The sequence below is a fragment of the Geotrypetes seraphini genome, chromosome 2, assembly GCF_902459505.1.
Source record: "Geotrypetes seraphini chromosome 2, aGeoSer1.1, whole genome shotgun sequence".
NCBI lineage: Eukaryota > Metazoa > Chordata > Amphibia > Gymnophiona > Dermophiidae > Geotrypetes > Geotrypetes seraphini.
This window is the reverse complement of record NC_047085.1, coordinates 28,193,147-28,214,591: the sequence shown is the minus strand read 5'-3', so window position 1 is coordinate 28,214,591 and position 21,445 is coordinate 28,193,147. Positions and strand designations below refer to the sequence as shown.

The window sequence follows — 21,445 nt, the reverse complement described above, 5'->3', positions numbered from 1 at the left end:
GGTAGTCATCAACTGAGTTGGACTCCACACCTGCTATTTCTTCTGCAAAGGAAAATTTTATTGATATTTTTGCAGCAGTGATATACATTTAACAGCAACACCTTCTTTAACATGTTCATAAATGCAACACATATTTCAACATATACTATCACGGTAACTTACACAACAATCCAAAACCCAGTAGTATACTATCTGCTGAACAATCCTTTTTCCATGTTGATTAGTAGTCGGGGAGGTGGGGGGGGAGGGGAGGGCAGTAAGATCACTAATGTATTTTATTCTACAACATTACAAACCCTTTCAGCCGATGGCATATAGGCATCGCCATGCAAGCTGGGTACTCTAAGCCCCTTTGAGGCCAAGTAGATGTAGCAAGCTTGCCTGGCCTTCCATTGTTTCTCCTTCCCACTTGTTCCCAGCTGTACAAACTAGGGAGAGTTCCGTGTATGTCCAAGTCTTGTCGGTGTTAATAAACATACCAGATGACAGCAGATATATCTGAATGGTCCATCCAGTTTGCCCTATATTTACATGCATTACAATTTCATAATTAAAGAGTGTTTGTTTGTTTTTTGTTATTTCTGGGTCATAGACCTTAGAAGTCTGCCCGGTACTGTCCTTAGGTTCCAACTACTGGAGTTGCTGTTAGAAGCTCACGCCAGCCTATCTAAACTGTCTCATCGTTTACAGCAGTGTATCGCAAACTGTGTGCCGCGGCACACTAGTGTGCCATGAGATGCTGGGGAGGAGGAGAGGCACTGGTACCGGCTGACTGCCAACAGGATGTGTCTCTTGAGGCGAGAGGCATATTCTGTAGTTAATCAGCTGGTGCCAGCATTTCCTCCCTTCTGGAACCCCCACTGGCAGATCAGGATCCATCTGGAGGGCCTTCATACATGCGCGTGACATCATTGCGTTGATGTCTGTGCATATCTGCACGACGAAAGAAACTATATGACAGCCTTTTAGCGACACAGGCAGCAAAGATCGATACTACCATCACCAATCTACTGACCAAATCAATAGACATTAAAGTATTCCGAAAAGAAATCAAAACTCATCTCTTCAAAAAACACTTCCCATCATCATAACCTCACAAAAGTATTAGAAAATGCTCTCATGACTACCCTAACACCACCACCAGCAACACCTCGAATCCGGACAGTATTATATCTTTTCGTCTAAACAACAGAATCCGGACAATATTATCTCTATTCGTCTAAACAACCTATCACTATCTACTATCTGCTTCCAATTTATCCTGGAAAAGTCCAGAATAACAATTGTAACTTAACGCATTCTTGATTACATGTACTGCAATGCTACTGGAAATGTCCAGTCTTCTAACTTGTAATCCGCTTAGAACCGCAAGGCACAAGCGGAATAGAAATCACTAATGTAATGTAATGTAATGTAATATCCCGATTCCTCGAGCCATGACCACTGTTTAATGTGCTGCGGCACTACAAATTTTACGAGACACTGGTTTACAGGATTCAGACTATGAAAGTTTGCCCAACATCGTCCTCTTGTTCCAAATCGCTGGGCCTCAAATCAAAGCTCTCCCAAGCACATCCTAAACCAAATTGCCATATACGGAACACACATTGTCTGCCCAGTACTGGCCTTAGTTCTTCAGTTTATACCATTCATATTCTAATTATAGATCCTCTGTTCATCCCACACTCTTTTGAATTCCATCACCATTTTCCTCTACACCATCTCCCTCAAGAGGGCATTCCAGGTTTCCACCACCTTTTTTCGTGAAAATGAATTTTCTAATGTTGCTCCTAAGTCTACCACCCTGCAATTTATGCTCTCTAGTTTTACCAATTTCCCTTCTCTGGAAAAGATTTGGTAAAAATAAAAAAAGTTAAACATATACAATCATGTATTTCCTTCCAGGTTCTCCGTAAAATTTTTTAAAACTACAATGTTTCAACGTTTTTTTTAATGTAATTCCTAATGATCTGTCTTAAGAACATAAGAACATAAGAAGTTGCCTCCACTGGGTCAGACCGAGGTCCATCTCGCCCAGCGGTCCGCTCCCGCGGCGGCCCATCAGGTCTGCGACCTGTGAAGTGGTTTCTGCCTATTTCTATAACCTACCTCAAGTTATATCTGTACCCCTCTATCTCCTTATCCTCCAGGAACCTATCTAAACCCTCCTTGAACCCCTGTACAGAGTTCTGGCCTATCACATTCTCTGGAAGCGCGTTCCATGTGTCCACCACCCTCTGGGTAAAAAAGAACTTCCTAGCATTTGTTCTAAACCTGTCCCCTTTCAGTTTCTCCGAGTGACCCCTAGTGCTTGTGGCTCCCCACAGTTTGAAAAATCTGTCCTTATTCACTTTCTCTATGCCCTTAAGGATTTTGAAGGTTTCTATCATGTCCCCTCTAAGTCTCCTCTTCTCCAGGGAGAACAGCCCCAGCATTTTTAACCTGTCAGCGTATGAAAAATTTTCCATACCATTTATTAGTTTAGTTGCCCTCCTCTGCACTCCCTCGAGTATCGCCATGTCCTTCTTGAGGTACGGTGACCAGTATTGAACACAGTACTCCAGGTGCGGGCGCACCATTGCGCGATACAGCGGCATGATGACTTCCTTCGTCCTGGTTGTAATACCTTTTTTGATGATGCCCAGCATTCTGTTTGCTTTCTTTGAGGCTGTCGCACATTGCGCCGATGGTTTCAGTGATGTGTCGACCATCACCCCCAGGTCCCTTTCAAGGTTACTCACCCCTAGTAGTGTTCCCCCCATTTTGTAGCTGAACATCGGGTTCTTTTTCCCTATATGCATGACCTTGCATTTTTCTACGTTAAAACTCATTTGCCACTTTTTTGCCCAGTCTTCCAGTTTCGTTAGGTCCCTTTGCAGGTCTTCACAGTCTTCCATGTTTCTAACCCTGCTGCAGAGTTTGGTGTCATCAGCAAATTTGATAACCTCACATTTTGTCCCTGCCTCCAGATCGTTAATAAATATATTGAACAGTAGAGGTCTCTGACGTCGCAACATCAGAGGGAAGGCTTCCAGATGTGGCGCAGGACACTGCCCACAGCTTTGTGCACTGCAGCACTCGGGGAGCCAGCCCAAAGACACCGCATTGATCGCCCTGTGGACCGGCTCGAAGATAACACCGGGGGTCACGCCAGAAGGCAAGGCACAGCATGGAGGGAGAAAGACAACAATAGGAGGAATGCTTTTATTTTTTTATTTAGTGTGATTGATTTATATCTGCTGTCTGTTCAGGAAGAAATGCATTTGTTTCTTTTCTTCTGGGGTTGTACTGCTTGCAGAGTCTTGTATCTTATGGTTTGTTTGTAAATATTAGTACAGTGGTACCTCGGTTTACGAGTGCACCAGTTTGCGAGTGTTTTGCAAGACAAGCAAAACATTCGCAAACTTGATGCCTCGTAAACCGAGCTTGCCTCGCTGTACGAGCGCATTCCCCCAGCAATCCGGCATCCCCCCCCCCCCCGCTCGCATTGCCCCCCTCCACCGCGATCCTACTTCCCCCCCCCCCCCCCCCGAGCAGTCAATGACACCTTTTACCCGACTTAGCACCAGTGCCGTGCCCGAAGATCCTCCCTCTTCTGGCGCGGCCTGGGCTGGGCGGTGTATTGGAGATCCTCCTTCTAGTCTGGGCTGGGCTGGACTGGCTTTGAGCATTTGCGCATGCTCAAAGCCTTCTGGTCTCGCTCTCTCCGAGATTGAGAGCGAGACCAGAAGGTTTTGAGCATGTGCAAATGCTCAAAACCAGTACAGCCCAGCCCAGAAGAAGGAGGATCTCCGACGCACCGCCCAGCCATGCCAGAAGAGGGAGGATCTTCGGGCACCGGCACTGGTGCCAAGTCGGGTAAAGGGTGTCATTGACTGCTCGGGGGGGGGGGGCAACGCGAGCCGGGGGGATGCCGGATCGCTGGGGGAATGACGGATCGCCGGGGGGGTGGTTGGAACAGCGTCGGATTCCTCAAGGGGGGGGGAGAATGGAGCAGTGCCGGTAGCCTCGGGGGGGAGGAGGTGGAACCAATCAAAGCAGTTTCCCTTACTTCCTATGGGGAAACTTGCTTTGATATACGAGCAATTTGGTTTACGAGCATGCTTCTGGAACGAATTATGCTCGTAATCCAAGGTTCCACTGTACTTTTAGTTTTTGGTCCTGTATTTGCATGAGGTTATCTGTTCTGGTAGGAATGAATGTTGGAAAGCATACAGTATGCTTTGTGTATTTTAATTTTGTGGTTAACCATTATGTGGTGTTAATACGATTATATTGTGTGTGTATATATGTATACACACACACACACACACACACACACACACACACACACACACATATATATATATATATATATATATATATATATATATGAAAAATGAATGGAAAAAATGGTGTTATAATTAGTACTATTATGAGGGCGGGGTCTGGAGTGGAGATTAGGTTGAGATGGGCATGATGTAGCCTAGTGTTCTTCAACTGCTGGCCTGCTAAATAATAATAAATAATTTTCATTTCTGCCAGTCCATAGGTGTCAAAAGGTTGAAGAACACTGCTCTAGAGTATATATGTACAGGTCTTCCAATCTCTTCTTGTACATCTTTTGACACAGACCCCCTACCATTTTCATCATTTTCCTCTGGACCACTTCAGGTCTTCTTAAATCCTTGGCCAAATATAGCCTCCAAAACTGAACACAATATTCAAAGTGGGGTCTCACCAATGACCTGTACAGATGGGATACCTATGTGGGATCCCTACGAGGTCATGCCAAGGGATAGGGTCACTAGGACTTGAATTGGTGGGTCAGTAGAATGACAGTATAATTATTGTACTTTAGGGGTCAGTAGACTTAAGAGGGTGGGTAAATGGTGTGGGCAGACTTGATGGGCTATGGCCCTTATCTGCCGTCATCTTTCTATGTTTCTATGATGCATCATACCTCATTCTGCTGGTTACACCTCTCTTACACAGCCTAGCATCCTTCTGAATATAGCCACCACCTTGTCACACTGTCACCTTAAGATCATCAGACACTTATCACTCCAAGGTCCCTATCCCCAACCGTGCTTATCAGCCTTTTGCATCCTAGCACATACATCTTCCTTAGATTTCTACTCTTCAAATATATTACTCTGCTTTTCTTTACATTGAATTTTAGTTGCCAGACATTAGACCATCATTCCAAGTTTTGCAGATCCTTTTTCATGTTTTCTATTCCCTCCACGGTGTCCACTCTGATACAGATCTTGGAATCATCTGTAAAAAGGCAACCTTACCTTCTAACCCCATGGCAAAGTTGCTCACAAACATATTGAACAGAATCAGTCCCAGCACCAATTCTTCACCTTTCCTTTGAGCAAATTCTATTAACCACCACCCTCTGACATCTGTCCATCAACCAATTTCTATAACAGTTCACCATTTTTCATCCTAACTTCAATCTGTCAGAAGTTTGTTCAAAAGCCTCCTGTGAGGAACCATGTCAAAGGCTTTGCTGAAATCTTCGTAAATTGTATCTAGCACACATCCTTGATCAAGTTCTCTGGTCACCCAGTCAAAGAATTCAATCAGATTTGTTTGGCACAATTTACCTTTAGTAAAACCTATAAAATCACACTCTTAATTTTCAAAATGATTCATACCAATCAACCAGATTTCTTAAACAATATTTTAATTCCATATGCTTAGTCCAGATTACTCAGATCCCAGTCTCAAAATCTACTTGCTATTCCATCACTTTGTATCTTAAGCACCACACGTACAACAAATTTTGCAGTTACTACCCCAACTCTCTGGAATTCATTACCCACTGAACTACGCAACAAAAACTCCCTAGAAAAATTTAAATGAAACTTAAAACATTTCTCTTTAAAGATACCTTTAATCTTTAAATCTCTTCTGTCTTATCTTGACCCCTTCTTGCTCCAGCTTTCAGATGAGAATCCCCTTCCTTTTGTATTTTCCCTTGCTTGGATTACTTTTCTATTCTAAAATGGATTTCCTACCTCAATACTGTTTTTGTTCCAGTTAGTCCTGTTAGTCTCTTGTTCGTCAACTCCCTTTTTTATTACTGATTTTCTTGTTTAATCATTTTAATTATTTCATTGTTTTACAATGTAAAACCGCCTAGAAGTATGATAGGCAGTATGTCAAATTTTTATTAAACTTGAAACTTAAAACCCATGTTGTCTTGTATCTTGTAACCCATAAAATTTTAGGAAATTCACTATCCTTTCCTTCAGCAATACTTCCATTATTTTTCCAATAACTGAAGTGAGGATTACTGGCCTATAGTTTGCTTCTTCATCTCTGTGACCATTTTGTGAAGAAGGACCTCATCCGCTCTTCAATCCCATGAGACCTCTCCTCTCTCCAGGGAATTATTGAACAAATCTTTAAGTGGATCTACCAGAACCTCTCTGAGATCCCTAAGTATAATTGGATGGATCCCCTCTGGTCCTATGATTTTGTTCACTGTGAGGGAGTATATAGAACCCTGCCTATCCCTTTTTGGGGAAACTTTCCCACAAACTTAGCACCCCCTTAAGAATTTATGTGAGGGAAACTATGTAAACCTGCCTCTCCCTCTCCTGGACACGTCCCTTCAGATTCAGAGCCACCTTAAGAATTGTGCTTCTTCCTTAAGTGGGTGGGTGGGGGAAGAGAGAATAGGAGGAGACCAGAAAGTAAATCTCAGGAAACATAAAAGGATGGGCTAGCGGGGAAAAAAGGGAGCCCAAAGGAAGATAGGAAAAGGGAGGTTATAAACTGTTTTCACATACTACCATGCTGAGGTAAGCCACTAATTTCTTGAAGTGTGAACATTATTCTGAAGCCTGGCTAGGGCCACACCTGGGTGCTAGAGAGAGTTCTCTTAACCCTGTGTTTGAAGTGTGGTAGCTGCTAAACACAAGCATATTTTGTTTGCAACACAGAACTTTACTTTTAGCTTTTGGTTTCTTGAATGTATTATTGTTACTTGAATCCGAGCAGAATCAAGCGCAAGAGAGTGTGTAAATCTTTTATTTATTTATTTGCAAAGCTTTTTCTGCTGTAACTTTATCCATTTTACATATGGAGGTACCACTAGGAGATCTCTTCTGTCTCATGGGACCCTCAACCACCAGAGGGCATCCGATGAAAATCAGGGGAGGGAAATTTTGTAGCGACTCCAGAAAGTACTTCTTCACCGAGAGAGTGGTGGATCATTGGAACAGACTCCCATTGCGGGTGATTAAGGCCAGCAGCGTGACGGATTTTAAGAGGAAATGGGATATTCACGTGGGATCTCTAGGGGAGTGAACTCTGGGGGGCGGATAATTGGAATGGGCAGACTTGGTGGGCTATAGCCCTTTTCTGCCGTCTTTTTCTATGTTTCTATGTTTATATAAAGGAGTTAACCCGCATAGCTTCTGGGCTTGGGAAAAGATTTATATTTTTTTAAAAAGGGATAAGGAGGTAAGCTCTGTCCTGATACAGAAAAAAATTTAGTCGAACAGGCAGAAATTTGGGGTTTATTCTTCTTTTTCTCTAAGGGGAGCCAGTACTGAGTGAGTAAAGAGGGATAGCTGTCTTGGAGAAGTTGATCCAGGTGGTGTTGGAGGGGCAGTAACAGATGCAACAGCAGCAGCAATGGTTTATGCAAGCTCTTCTAGAACAGCAACAAGTACAAATACTACAGAAGATGGAGTTTCAGCAAGACCTACAGGGATGACCAACATCTGTCTCTCCAGCCCAAGTATGGTTCCTGGGACTTCCCGTTCTGTTGCTAAAAAAGATGGGACCAGAGGATGATCCTGGCTAATTCCTGACTAACTTTGAATAAATAGCCCATTTGTCACACCTGGACAGCGTATCTGGGGAATTTAACAGAAAGTAGTCTTCGGCCTTCTAGGATGTAAACTCCATCAAACTGGCAACCTTGGCACAGATGAAGGATGCCATTTTGAAACACACCAGTTGTACCCCAGAAATTTACTGCTAATGGTTCAGGAACACCTCATTGCAAGGGAAAGAGAACCCACAGAGTTTCTTTTTCTGGCTGAAGGAAATAGCATGTCGGTGGCTGCAATCTGAGGGGAAATAGGGTCCCAATATCACAAGACTTGTACTCTTGAAACAATTCCTGTAAGGACTACCTCCATCCATGAAGCAGTAGATATACCAACAGTTGGATTTAAACTCACCGACAGCAGTTAAGACCGTCAAAGCCTTCCACCAGGCTCAAAGTGAAGGAGGACGTAAAGACTATAAACCAGATGAGAGTCTCCCTGATAGACAGGATCTGGAAAGGATATGCCAAAAATATGCCTTTTTCCCCAAGGAGAGAGCTTGGATGCTGGGAAACTGGGACAACCAGAGAGAAAAATCTGGTGAAACAGGACGAACCTGATTGAACTGTGGACAAGATGTAAACACTACCACCTGTTTTGCATGCGGGACCAAAAGTCATTTCATGAGGGACTGTCTAGAGCTGATGGATGAAACCATGGATGTAAATATGGTAGAACCACATATCTGTAACCTAGTAGAGAACCCTCATTCTGGCAGAAGAAATTGCCTGTTGGAAGTCAAGTTAAATGGGAGACACTATCCACTCATGTTAGACTTGGGCAGTGTTAAGACTCTGGTGAGTAGGGAACTTCTTATGTAACAGCAAATCCAGTGTGATCAGACTGGACTCTAGACTCTTCAAGACCAGGTCCATTTGGAAGTGGCAGTATTATCATGATTTCCTTGGGAAGGGACTTTGCCAGTCCTACTCCATCTGCCAGTTGAGCAGTCCGGTGAGGGTTCCACCAACCCTCCTCATAACTATGCCTGTGGTTGATACCCTGTTCATGCGTGTAGTTATGGACTTTGTTAGACTTTTAGAGCATGCCAAGCGAGGCAACAAATATATCCTGGTGGTTCTAGACTCTCAACCAGGTATCCAGAAGCAGTACCTTACGCAATATGGGAGGTACTACCATAGCCACAGCTATATGGGACATCATCTCCCTCTCAGCTCAACCACGTCTAGTTGAGTGACTGCCTGGCCAGGTTCCACCACCCAAAAGAGAGAATCTGGATTTGCACGAGCCTGGCCTTCTCAGTGTCGAACTTCAAAGTCAAAAACCTGGAAGATGCATGAACCATGCATGAAGCAACCATTAGATTCTTTGTGAGAGGGGCATGGTCGGTAAGCAGGAGGAAGTGTCGTCTCAGTGAGTAGAATTGAAATGCTTCCAGTGCCCACTGTTTTTAACCAGTCTTAATTGGCAAGGAAACTTTCCTCCCGATGAACAAAAGGCTTCTCTATAGCTGTTACCTATTGTAGCAGCCACCTTGAACCTTATGCAAATGCATTACAAGAAGTTCATTAGTATTCTAATGAGCACTCCATGTAATGCACAGCAGGAAAATGCATTGTTTCTCATTCAAACTTTATAACAGCAGAATCTGATCTGTTGTAGCCTTACTATCCTGTCAGTGCCTAAGTGCTAATTGGTTCAGGCAATGACAGGAAAATAAGGTTTGACAGCTCAGACCTCCCATCTCTTCCTCCGCCATCGCCCCCTCCCCCCCAGTCATTCATGGCCTCCCCTGACCAATTACCACTGCTGGATGCAATCCAACTGGCAGTGAGGACCTACTGCCTGCAAGTCTTAAGACACAGTTGTCTCTCCCTCCCACTTGCTTCTCCCTTCTATTGCTCTCCATGGTCTGCGCTAACCTGTCTCTTCTTTCCCTACTCATCTCAATTCCACCTCTTTCCCTTTCTATCTCTCCTCCACCCTTCCTTTCCCTACCCCTCTCAATTCTGCCTTTTTCCCTTTCTATCCCTCTGCCACCCTTCCTTTCCCTCCACCTCTCGATTCCACCTCCTTGTGCTGGACCTGCTCTAATTAGGAGCGGGCCATTTCTTAAAGTAGGTAGTCGCCAACTGAGTTAGACTTCACACCTGCTGTTTCTTCCACAAAGAAAAATTTATTGATACAACATTTAACATCAACACCACCTTTATATTTTCTCTTATGCTCGTGTTCGTTTTTTTGCTGTTCTTTAATTACTTGTAAACCGAGTTGAGCTCCGCTGGGAAATGATATGGTATATAAATCGAAGACTAGATTAGATTAGATTAGAACACATACTTCCTTGAATAGTTTACACAACAATCCAAAACCTAAACCCAATACTAAGTTATCTGCGGAACAATCCTTTCACGACATTGCTTAGGAGTCGGGGGAGGGAGGGGTCTGCCAGTTAGATTACTAATATACCATGCAAGTTCTTATATACTGCAATTTTCAGCAAGGAGTCAACGCAGTTTACAACAAGATTACTAATCAATGGACATGAACAATGAGCTGCAGTGGGGCTACATTATGCACTGTAACTTTTGCAAAACCTTTCAGCTGATTGGAACTTATAGGCATCTCCATGAAAACTGGATGTCTTAAGCCCCTTTGAGGCCAGGTAACCGTAACAAGCTTGCCTGGCCACCCATTGTTTCTCCTTCCCATTTGTCCCCAGCCATACAAGCCATGGGGGGAGTTGCATGTGTGTCCAAGTCTTGTCTGTGTTAATGTTCTTCAGTATGCAAGCCCCTCCATTCAAGAGGGGGGTTGCCTCAGTCTCACATCTCTATAAGGTATCCCTACTCCAGAGGCCATCTTCTTAGTGACATAAACTTGCATGCCCCCCCCCCCCCCACCCGCCCAATTGTGGTCTCTTCTGGGTTATTTCCAATTGCTGGAACAAGGCTGGCTGATTTGGAATGATAGAGTGGGTTTTTGTGGAACAATCTTTTTCTCCTATTCTTTTATAGGAGTTGTTTTTACTGTTCTGTTTTTCCCAACTGTTAAGAGTAAGCCAGTGATATGAGCTGGGCTTTTGATACCCAATAATGGTCTATTTTGAAGCCTGTTTTCTGGTTTTGAGGGTTGTCATTTGATGATAAATACTTTCATAGTTTATCCCTTACAATTGGAAATAATGTTGCATTAGATAATAAGTTTGCTAAGAAGAAAAAATTAAAAAAATTTAAATTGAATCAGGTTGGGCAGACTGGATGGAGCATTCAGGTATTTATCTGCTGTCATCTACTATGTTACTATGTGTCCGTTTTTTACATCATATTACATTAGAGATTTCTATTCCACCATTATCTTGCAGTTCAAGGTGGATTACAAAAGAGATAAAAAACGGAGGGTTACAATGGAAGAACATTTGTCCTTTCTAGAGAGGTAAAGAGTAGGTTATGTAGTTTCTGTGTGGCGGGAAGAGGGAGGGGGGAAGGACGGTAAGTTTGAAGTTAGGGCTGTTTCAGGAATTTCTTGAAGAATGTAATTTTTATTTCTTTTCTGAACGTCTTGTAGTCTGGAGTCGTTATCAGTAAATTGGAGATTTGGTTATCTAGTTTAGCTGCTTGAGTGGCCAGGAGGCCATCGTATAGTTTTTTCCGTTTTACTTCTTTGATCGAGGGGTGTGTGAATGGAGTGTGTGTTTTTCTATGTCTGATTGAGAGGGTTTGGATGAGGCAGTTGTTCAGGTAGGTTGGGCTGTCTCCGTTTAAGGCTTTAAATAACATACAGTAGAAATTAAATAGTATTGTGATCAAACTTAACCCTGACAAAACAAATTTCATCCTACTAGAAAACAACAAAACTCCAACATTAACTAATCTTGTAATAAACTCGATCTCATACCCAATACAACCTACACTAAAATTGCTAGGAGTCACAACTGACAGAGGTTGCACCATGCAACTCCAAATTAACAAAATAATAAAGGCATCGTTCATGACCATGAGAAATCTAAGAAAAATCCGAACATTCTTCGAAAAGAAGCAATTTCTACTATTGGTACAATCTCTTATCCTTGGGATGATAGACTACCGCAACATACTATACCTACCTTGTCCTGCGACTATGATGAAGCAATTGCAGACAATACAGAATACAGCCCTGAGACTTGTCTATTTCCTAAAAAAATATGACCATATCACAGAGGCATATCATGACTCACACTGGCTTCCAATAGTAGCGAGAGTGCACTTCAAATTCTACTGCTTACTTTACAAGGCTCTCAACGGAGAAAGCCCAACCTACTGGAATAACCGACTAAATCAACCAGACACAGAAGATCCCACTCACTATTCACTCACCCATCATCCAAAGATGTCAAACGAAAAAAACTTTATGATAACCTAATAGCCTCCAAAGCAGCTAAACTGGACAGACAAATCACCACTCTGTTATCTTCGACTACAGACTACAAAGCCTTCAGAAGAGACATTAAAACTATACTCTTCAAAAAACACATAAAACCTATCCAGCACAACCAATCCCAACCCAATATCCAACATTCTATTTACCCTTAGAACTCTCTAATACTCTTTTATCTACCAAACATTATCTAAAACCCATAATTTCACCCTATTCTTATCTCCTAAAGACCTCCACTTCCCTTTGGTAACTCTTTACCCAATTAAAAATTCTATGTCATCGCTTATTCTATTCCTTCAAATTTTGAATGTAATTTTGTTTTAGTTTGGATGTAATCTGCCTTGAACTGCAAGGTAATGGCAGAATAGAAATCAGTAATGTAATGTAATATTCTTTCTTGGATTGGTAGCCAATGTGAGTTGATGTAAGCTTCTGTAATATGGTCGCGTTTTCTCAATGAGTAGATGAGTCTCAGAGCTGTATTTTGGATTGTTTGTAGTTGTTTAGTCATTGTAGCAGGGCAAGGAAGGTAGAGGATGTTACAGTAATCTAGTAGACTTAGAATTAGGGATTGTACTATAAGCTGGAATTGTGTTTTTTTCGAAGAATTTCCTGACTTGTCTTAGGTTTCTCATCACTGCGAAGGATTTCTGTATTGTTTTATTTATTTGCAGTTGCATGGTGTAGCATCGGTCTATAGTCATTCCTAGTAGTTTTATGGTAGTTTGAATGGGATAGTTGATTGTGTTAATTTCTATATTGGTTATGGTTGGGATTGTCATTTTCAAGGAGGATGAATTTAATTTTGTCTGTGTTGAGTTTGTTTGAGATCTTTCATCCAGGTTGCTACTGTTTCTAGTGTTCGGTGTAGTGTGTTTGTCATGGCGGTCTTTGGTTGATCAAAAGGTATGAGAATGGTAATGTCATCTGCATAACTGTAGGTGGTGATGCCTAGATTATCTAGGTATGTTCCGAGAGATGCAGTGTATAGGTTGAAGAGAGCAGGGAATAGCGGGAATCCTTGTGGTACGCCTTCTTAGCTATTTCTGGGCAAGAATCCAAAGCTCTACCCAGTTTTGTGCTTGGGTTCCAACTGCTTAAGTCACCATCAAAGCTTACTCCAGCCCATCTATGCCCTCCCCAGCCAATCCTCAACCAAAAGGCCATATACAGACACATATCGTGCAAGTCTGCCCAATATTGGCTTTACTTCAATATTTACTTAGTTAAAGTCTCTGCCTGTTTCCTTTTGCCGGCCTCTGTACCGATCACAGGGATCACTGCTCTGGTAGACCAGGATCTGTCCTCTTGCCCTCCTTTGGCGGTGCCGGTAGATAAGACGGCTGTGCCTGCAGTTGTGACAGACACTTTTCCATGCCTCTTCTTTCACCAAGAGGCGCTGCAGCACTCACAGATGTGGCAAATTTGGCATATCTCCAGGATCCAGACCTGTGCAGAGCCCCTGATTTGGGGGAAGATCCCCCCCTGTGCACAGATTTTTATTTTTTTTTTCCCAGCACTTACACCATGTTGATTTGATCTCTGAATCTCTGCAGGAATTGCAGCTGCAGGCTGCCCAGACTGTCATTGAAGAATGTTCCCTCATGAGTGACCAAAGACCACAATATGCCTCTCTTCCTGTTCATCCTGACCTCATTTGGATTCTTACTGATCTCTGGGAGGCTCCTGAGGGTTCATTGAAATGGGCTTGTGTCATGGCATGGCTTTCTCCCATGGTGGTTGCCTTTAACAGCACTTTACTTCTCTGAAGGTGAATTCTACGGTGGCATAGATCCCCAAGCGCACTTCTCTCCACAGTGATGAGGGAGAAGTCCTGAAGATTGACATGTAGGTTTTGTTCTTAAACATCTGTCTGATTTTGGCCACTGCTAGTGTTAAGGTGGCATCAGCCTCCTATTTTGTGGCTGAGGAGTGCCATTCCAAGCTGTGCCATGATCCTGACGCTGTGGTGCTTCACAAATCAGATTTGCTCATCTCCACAGTGGTTTATATGGCTGATATCTTATACAACATCTTCACAGTTGTCATCAAACTTGGCGCCCATTCTGTTTTGTCTCATAGACTACTTTGGATCCAGCAGTGGTCTGGTGATTCATCTTCTAAAGAGACCTTGAGCTGTTTGGCCTTTAAGGGATAGCTCCTGTTCAGCCAGGGTCTGAATAACCTAATGGCCAGTGTGCAAGATTGTAGGCCCAAGGCATTTCCTGGGTATAGATCCCTCCCTTCCAGGGGTTCTAGGCATTCTACTTTTCCTCCCTTCAGGTATTCTTGTCAGTTTACAGGTTCTTCCAGGGGACAATGGTCCTCCTCATCTGACAGACCGTGCTTCGGCGGGTCTCACCATCAGCAGTCCAAGGCAAGTTGGCCTGTGGCTTCCAAAAATAAAAGTTATGATGCCAGGCTGCTGTCTTCTCCCCGCGCATTGGTTGATGGTTGTCAGCTTTTCTGGCAGAATGGCAGGCCATTACCTCCAACCACTGGGTCCTAGAGGTTCCTAGAGGTTCTCAGGGATGACTATATAATGGAGTTTCTCTTTCCTCTGACATTGTTTTCTGGATTCCTCTGCTGGCTGCCTGAGAGGGTGATTCTGGTACAGGTCACAGTCAGCAGGCTACTGGATATTGCGGCCATAGAATCTATTCCAGAGCAAGAATCAGACTCGGAGAAACTCGACATACTTCATCATTCCATGGAAAGGATCCAGTGATTAGAGAACTATTCTGATCCTCAAGGCAGTCAATACGGTGCTGAAAATGCCTAACTTCCTCATGGAAACTGCGCTCAGTGATAGCTTCAGTGGTGCCGGGGGAGTTCTAGCCTCCCTGGATTTGATGGAGGCATATCCCCATATTCTCTTGTGGTGCGATTTCCAGTTTGCGGCGATATCATTTGGATTGGCAATGGCGCCCAGGACCTTCTCCATTTTTGCACCCTGGATGTCCTGGTCCTCCTGTATCTGGGCGACTGGTTGACCAGCGCTCCCTCGCTGTCAGAGGGGCATCAGAGCTGTCCATCAGGTGGTACAGTTATTTCAGTGCCTGTGCTGGGTGATCAACTTCAGGATGTGTCGCCTCTAGCCAGCCCAGGATTTGGACTGCCTAGGAATTCGAGTTCACAAGGGCCACAACACAGTGTTTCTGCAAGTGTTCCATCAGGAGAAGTTATGATCGATTCTCATGGACCTTCTAACCACTCCAGTCTCGAAGGCATGGTAGTACCTCTTTCACTCTTGACTCCACAGCGGGACCTATTACATGCACTCCTAACCTGGACAACTGTGGCACGAAACAGTCTTGCATGGGGTTTGTGACCTCTCTTGCTTTCCAGGGGCCTTCCCCTCTGGATCTTGGATTTGGTGATTCTGTCTATGGTTGCGAGTCTGAAAGGCTGGGGATCGATGTGCATGACCATCCCTGTTCAGGGTTGATGGGCGCCCTCAGAGCGCAAGTGGTCGATCAAGGGCCTGGAACTTGGGGCACTTCGGTTGGCTCTTCACTTCGATGGTCATCACTGTCATCGAGCCATCCATGTATTCTCGGTCAGTGCCACAGCAGTGGCTTACGTCCATCGACAGGAGGAAGCAAGATGTCCCTCTCTGAGTGTGAAACCTCAGCTGCTCTTCTGGTGGGCAGAGACACCATGTGGCACTGTCTGCAGCGCACATGGCAGGTGTGAACAACGTTCGAGCAGACTTTCTCAGTCTGAGGCTGTACCTCAGAGAGTGGTTACTCTCTCAAAGAACATTCAACTACATAGTCGATCAGTGGGGGGTGCTCTGTGTTTGTCTTCATGGCGACTGCGGTCTACAAGAAAACGAAAAGTATATTATACAGCCAAAGTAGGGCTTACAAGCACTAAAGTTCAAAAATTATTTCAATTAGTTAATTCTGCATTTGATGTTACCAAAAAGAAGCAATCCTCTTTGTTACCCCTTCTATCTTCGGACGATTTAGCTACCTTTTTTAGCTCTAAGGTACTATCCTTGAGATCTTTAAATCCATCTTGTTCTTTGAATTTAGATTCTTATTTTAATTTTAACTTAAATGAGTATGGAGTTCCTGAAGATCAGTGTTGGTTCAACTTTGATAAGCCGGATTGGCATGATTTCATTAAACTTTTCCAAAAATATGTGCAGTCTTACTGCTAGTTAGATCCTTGTCCCCCAGATTTAATGATGGTTGCTCCTGTACACTTTAAATTTTAATTATTTGAGTGGATAACTGACTCTTTGGATGTGGGAAAATTTCCTTCAGAAGATGGCAATATAATCATCACTCCGATAATTAAAAATACCAAAGAATCTACCTCATTGCCGTCTAATTATAGACAGATTGCATCAATTCCCTTCTTTGTAAAACTTATGGAAGGCTTGGTTCATATACAATTGACAAAATATTTAGAACAACATTTATTACTTCATAATACACAATCTGGATTTAGATCTCTATACAGCACTGAAACAGTGATAGCTACACTGCTGGATCACTTAAATAACTTAATAAGTAAAGGCAGTAGTGCACTGGTGCTCCAATTTCATGTGAGCAGCGCCTTTGACCTGGTAGACCATACCAACCTACTAATTTGCTTGGACGCTTTAGGTATACATGGCAATGTCTACTCATGTTTTAAGGGATTTATGGAATCTAGATCCTATCAAGTCAGATTTCAGACTCGATTCTTCTTTAGTTGGAGAAATTCATGTGACATGCCTCAAGGATCTCAACTATCACCTACATTATTTACCTTTCATCACTAGGTTCGTGCCTAAGCAATCTTGGATATAAGACTGTTCAGTTATGCCGATGACATCACAATAGTTTTACCTTGTAATGAGGTTCTATCTCAGATTACTACTCAAATTGAGACTGTAATGGAAAGGATGAATCTTTGGATGCAGTGATTCAAACTTAAGCTTAATTCTGATAAAGCAAAGTTCTTTGTAGCATCTCCTACCAAATTTTTCATGAACCTGCCATCAATATACTTTCAACATCTTATACAATCCATCCAATGATTAAAATTTTAGGAATCGTATTAGATAAACATCTTACTATGAAAACCCAGATAGATGCTGTTGTACATAAAAGTTTTTTACTTTATGGAGACTATGAACAATTAGACCCTATTTTGAATTTTCAGCCTTTAAATTATTGGTCCAGTCATTACTGTTGAGGCTCCTTGACTATCGCACTCTTGCTTATTTATCAATTACTAAGAAGGAATTATTGAAATTATCATTGATACAGAACACAGCAGTTAGATTGATTTATGGATTGAAGAAATACGATCATGTTACGTTATTTTATTGCGAATTGCATTGGTTGCCTGTGGAAGCTTGGGTATTGTTCAAGTTGAGCTGTTTTTGTTACAAGGTTTTATATGGTACAGTCCCTACTTATCTGGCTAATAGTTTTTCCATAGCTATGCACGAATGCAGTAGAAAAACTCATGCTTTGTTCAATTTCCCTTCTGTAAAAGGTTGTAAAAGCAAGAAATTCCTAAATCACTCTTTAGCATCTCAGGCTGCTTCTCATGAAAAAGAATTTTGGTCATTGTTGCTCACAGCTGTTTCTTACAGACATTTTAGAAAACAGCTAAAAACCTATCTTTTCTCCAAATTGCCTGACTAGCTGACTCATTCAAATATACGATTATGTTTGATGTTTATAATCTTTTTGTAAACTGCATAGAACTTTTTGGTAACATGATCTATAAGTTGTCGAGGTGAGCATCAAAGACCTGGATGCTCTGGTTCAGTCCTGGCCATGACAAGGCCTCCACTATGTCTTTCCTCCGTAGCCCATGAAAGGGCGTTTGTTGAGGTGGATAGCTGCTCACATGGATCTGTGGCTCCCGATTGGCCAAGGCAGCCGTGGTATGCCGACTAGGTTCGGCTCCAGAAGGATCGGGGGCTCCGCCTACCTTGTCATTGCTGCCTTCTCTCATAGGGTCAAATTGTGTTGCAGAATCCAGACTTCTTTGGTCTCATGTCATGGCTCTTGTGCGTGTGGTCTTCACTAGCCAGGACTATTCCTCAGCCATAATTGCCACGTTGCTTCACAACACAAGTAAGTTCACAGTAGTGGCCTATGCAAAGGCTTGGAGGTGTGCCCGACCTGTAGCATCCTGAGTCAGGTGGATCAGTTTCTTCCCTCCATTTCTCAGGGTCTGCAGTTTTTTCCAGGTACTAGTGGTAGCTTCACTCCGGGTGTCAATTGCCGGTTTTTCATGTGTGGACTCTCCTTTTTTGAAGAGCTCCTTGGCAGCTCATCCAGATGTAGCACGTTTTCTACGAGGCACTCTGCGGCTTAGGCCTCCCTTGTGCTTTTCCTGTTCCACCTTGAACCTTAATCTGCTTATCTGCTCTCTGGCTCGACCACCATATGAGCCTATGGAACAGGCGATCCTGATGTCTCACAGTGAAAATGGTTTTCCTGGTGGCAGTTACCTCTGACCTTAGAGATTCAGAGCTTCAGGCCCTCTCCTTCAGGGATCCTGTTCTGTGTATTATGGATTCCACGGTGATGCTTCCAAAAGTGGTTCCACTTTTCATGTGAATCAGGAAGTCCAGCTTCCTGCTGTTGCTTCCTCTGGTTCGAGGGAGCAGGACCAGGTTTTGCGGTCCTTGGACGTGTGTAGGATTTTGTTGCGATATCTGGAGGTCTCCAACGAGTTTTGTCTCTCTGACTACCTGTTTGTTCTGGTAGACCCTGCCCACAGGGGTAGGCTAGCTATGAAGGCCACTGTTTCTAGATGGCCATTGCCGCATCTTATGTGGCAGATGGAAAGAAGCCCCCTCTTGAGATGCGGGCGCACTCAACCTGAGGTGTTTTGTTCTCTTAGGCAGAATCGGCTGTTTATCTAGATGAGTTTTGCACAGCCGCTATCTGGTCCTCCTTGCATACGTCCACCAAATTCTACAGGATCAATGTGGTAGCCAAGCAGGATGCAGCTTTTGGTGCCTCTGTTTTGGCAGCAGGCTTATCAGTCCCACCCTGAATTTTCTGGACTGCTTTGTTATGTCCTATTGGTCTTTCTTGTAAATCTACACTTTATTCTGGGAATCCACCCTATACTTGCTGATTCAAGTACTGGTAAACTGGATTTCTATTTCTGTCCAGTTTTTATTAGAGTGCCTTCAAAATGGGGTTAGCATTCAGTTTGGGGGGTGTCCCCAGTTAGGGCCCCCCCCCCTTTTGTCAGTACATTTTGTTTCTACTGCTAACACTGTTATTATCATTCAGATTACTGATGATTGATATCCTGATTATGTTTCCTTGTTGCTGTTTTGCATTTATAACTGTGAGCAGAATATACTTGTCAGTGAGTGTCCCCGTACCTCTCTTGTTCTTATCCTCTACAGATGTTCTTGGCTGCTTTACTACTGGCTGGTAAGATGAGAAGTATGCTCAGTGATGAGGTATGAGGGGAAGGGGGTTAAAGCCTCTGAAATTTGAAGCTTCCTACAAAGTCCAGGCGGGTGGACGGAAATAACCCACTCGTTCTGGAATAAAGTGTGGATTTACAAGACAGAAGATTAGCAATGGTAAGAATCTAATCTTTCATAACTGAAAAGTCCCAAAGAGAAGACAGAATGGGAAATGATAAAAACTGAAAAAGGGAGAGGACTAAAATATTAAATTCCAAATACTTTTTGCAGTAAGATCAAGTATACCATAAAGTTTATTTTGAGTGTGAATCATTATTTTTTCCACTTATTCAGCTCCTACTTTCTAAAGCCCTCTGGGTTACGTTGTGTGTTCCCACTTTCAATTTTGTATGTTGCTAACATCCATAAGAATAAGTTTACTTCATTTTATTTACATTTAACAATAAAAATTGGTTGCAAATTCAATAATCTTACTTTAGTACCAGTAGCATAACCCTGTGGTAGCCATCATGCTGTAGCTTTCTTCAGGGTATGCTATGAAGTCTGCAGTGTGACTTTAGAAATAGTGGGTTCACTGACCTGATTGGGGACGGGGCAGTCCACCAATTTGAATTTTGGCAGGAAAGTCCATAGAATGGAAAAGTCTTTGGTAGGTTTAAAGATGTTCTCCCCGTTGGAAATAGTGGGTTCACTGATCAGATTTCTGACCAACAGACTTTCCCGCCAAAATTCAAATTGGTGGACTGCCCTGTTCCCAATCAGTTCAATGAACCCACTATTTCCAAAGTCACACTGTAGACTTCAGCGCACACCCTGAAGAAAGCCACAACATGTTAGCTGAAATATCAGTTTCTACCTGACAAAGATGCAGTGAGACCCAGAAACCTACAACAAGCACTGCAATTTATGTTTAAAAATGTATCTGGGTATTCTGTACCAGATGTTACCTATATATCAGCATTGAATATCTGGGTATTCTAATGATAGTTGCCAGTATTCAGATAACAGGGTAGCTTAGGCCCAAGACCATCCACTGATTTTCAGCAGCATTATCCAAATTATGTTGCTACAAATCATTACGTACAGACTCTTCTGATACTATCCAGATAGTGCTGGGACAGATCAGAAAATATCCAGATAATAGCAATATTCAGCACCCATACTTGGATAAATTAGGAGAGTGAAAGTTTTTCCTGATACCAGTACTATGAATATTTCCAGTGCCATTCTGGAAGCATCAGCAGTATCCGGATAGCGTTGGAGCTGTCTATAAAGTTTTGCTGCTGTCTATAAAGATACTGCTGCTGAAAATCGATGTCTGGCCCAGGTCAGTGGCATTTATCTGGGTAGCAGGTGCTGCTACCCAGATAAATGCATTTAAATTTCAGGCCATTCGTTTACATTATTGTGTGAACTAACAGTTTCTGAAAAATTCAGGAGTGAAAAGCAAATTATGCACAGCAGCATATCTCTGAGAAACACACCCAAATACTCTTCAGGTCAACTTGAGGAAAATAGCCCATGGGTTGTCTTCAGATAATAAGCTGTTTACACAATTCAGGAATTGAGCTGAATAGAAGTATTTGTATTTAAACACCTGCAGATAAGAAATCTCAGCTGGAGTTAAGATTAAATACACTCAATATTTACATTATCTGTTAACACAGTACAAATATTAAGAATATTAATTGTGCTCTCTTTTCTTGAGGAGCAATTCTGTAACAGGGAGCTCACATGCATGTGCCACTTGAATATGTAAATATACAGAATACTTAAAGGACATATGTGTACATTTATCCACAAAAGTGACAACAGAGCAACT

General features: G+C 42.8%; 1 long non-coding RNA gene across 1 annotated transcript in view; it reads left to right on the top strand.

Annotated features, from left to right (window-relative positions):
* The window catches only part of LOC117353611, a 40,758-nt gene extending 20,684 nt beyond the window's left edge, over nucleotides 1-20,074 (top strand). Inside the window, exon 3 of the long non-coding RNA XR_004537988.1 lies at nucleotides 19,597-20,074. This is a non-coding gene — a long non-coding RNA (uncharacterized LOC117353611). The remainder of the gene's footprint in view (nucleotides 1-19,596) is intronic.
* Nucleotides 20,075-21,445: the final 1,371 nt, after the last annotated feature.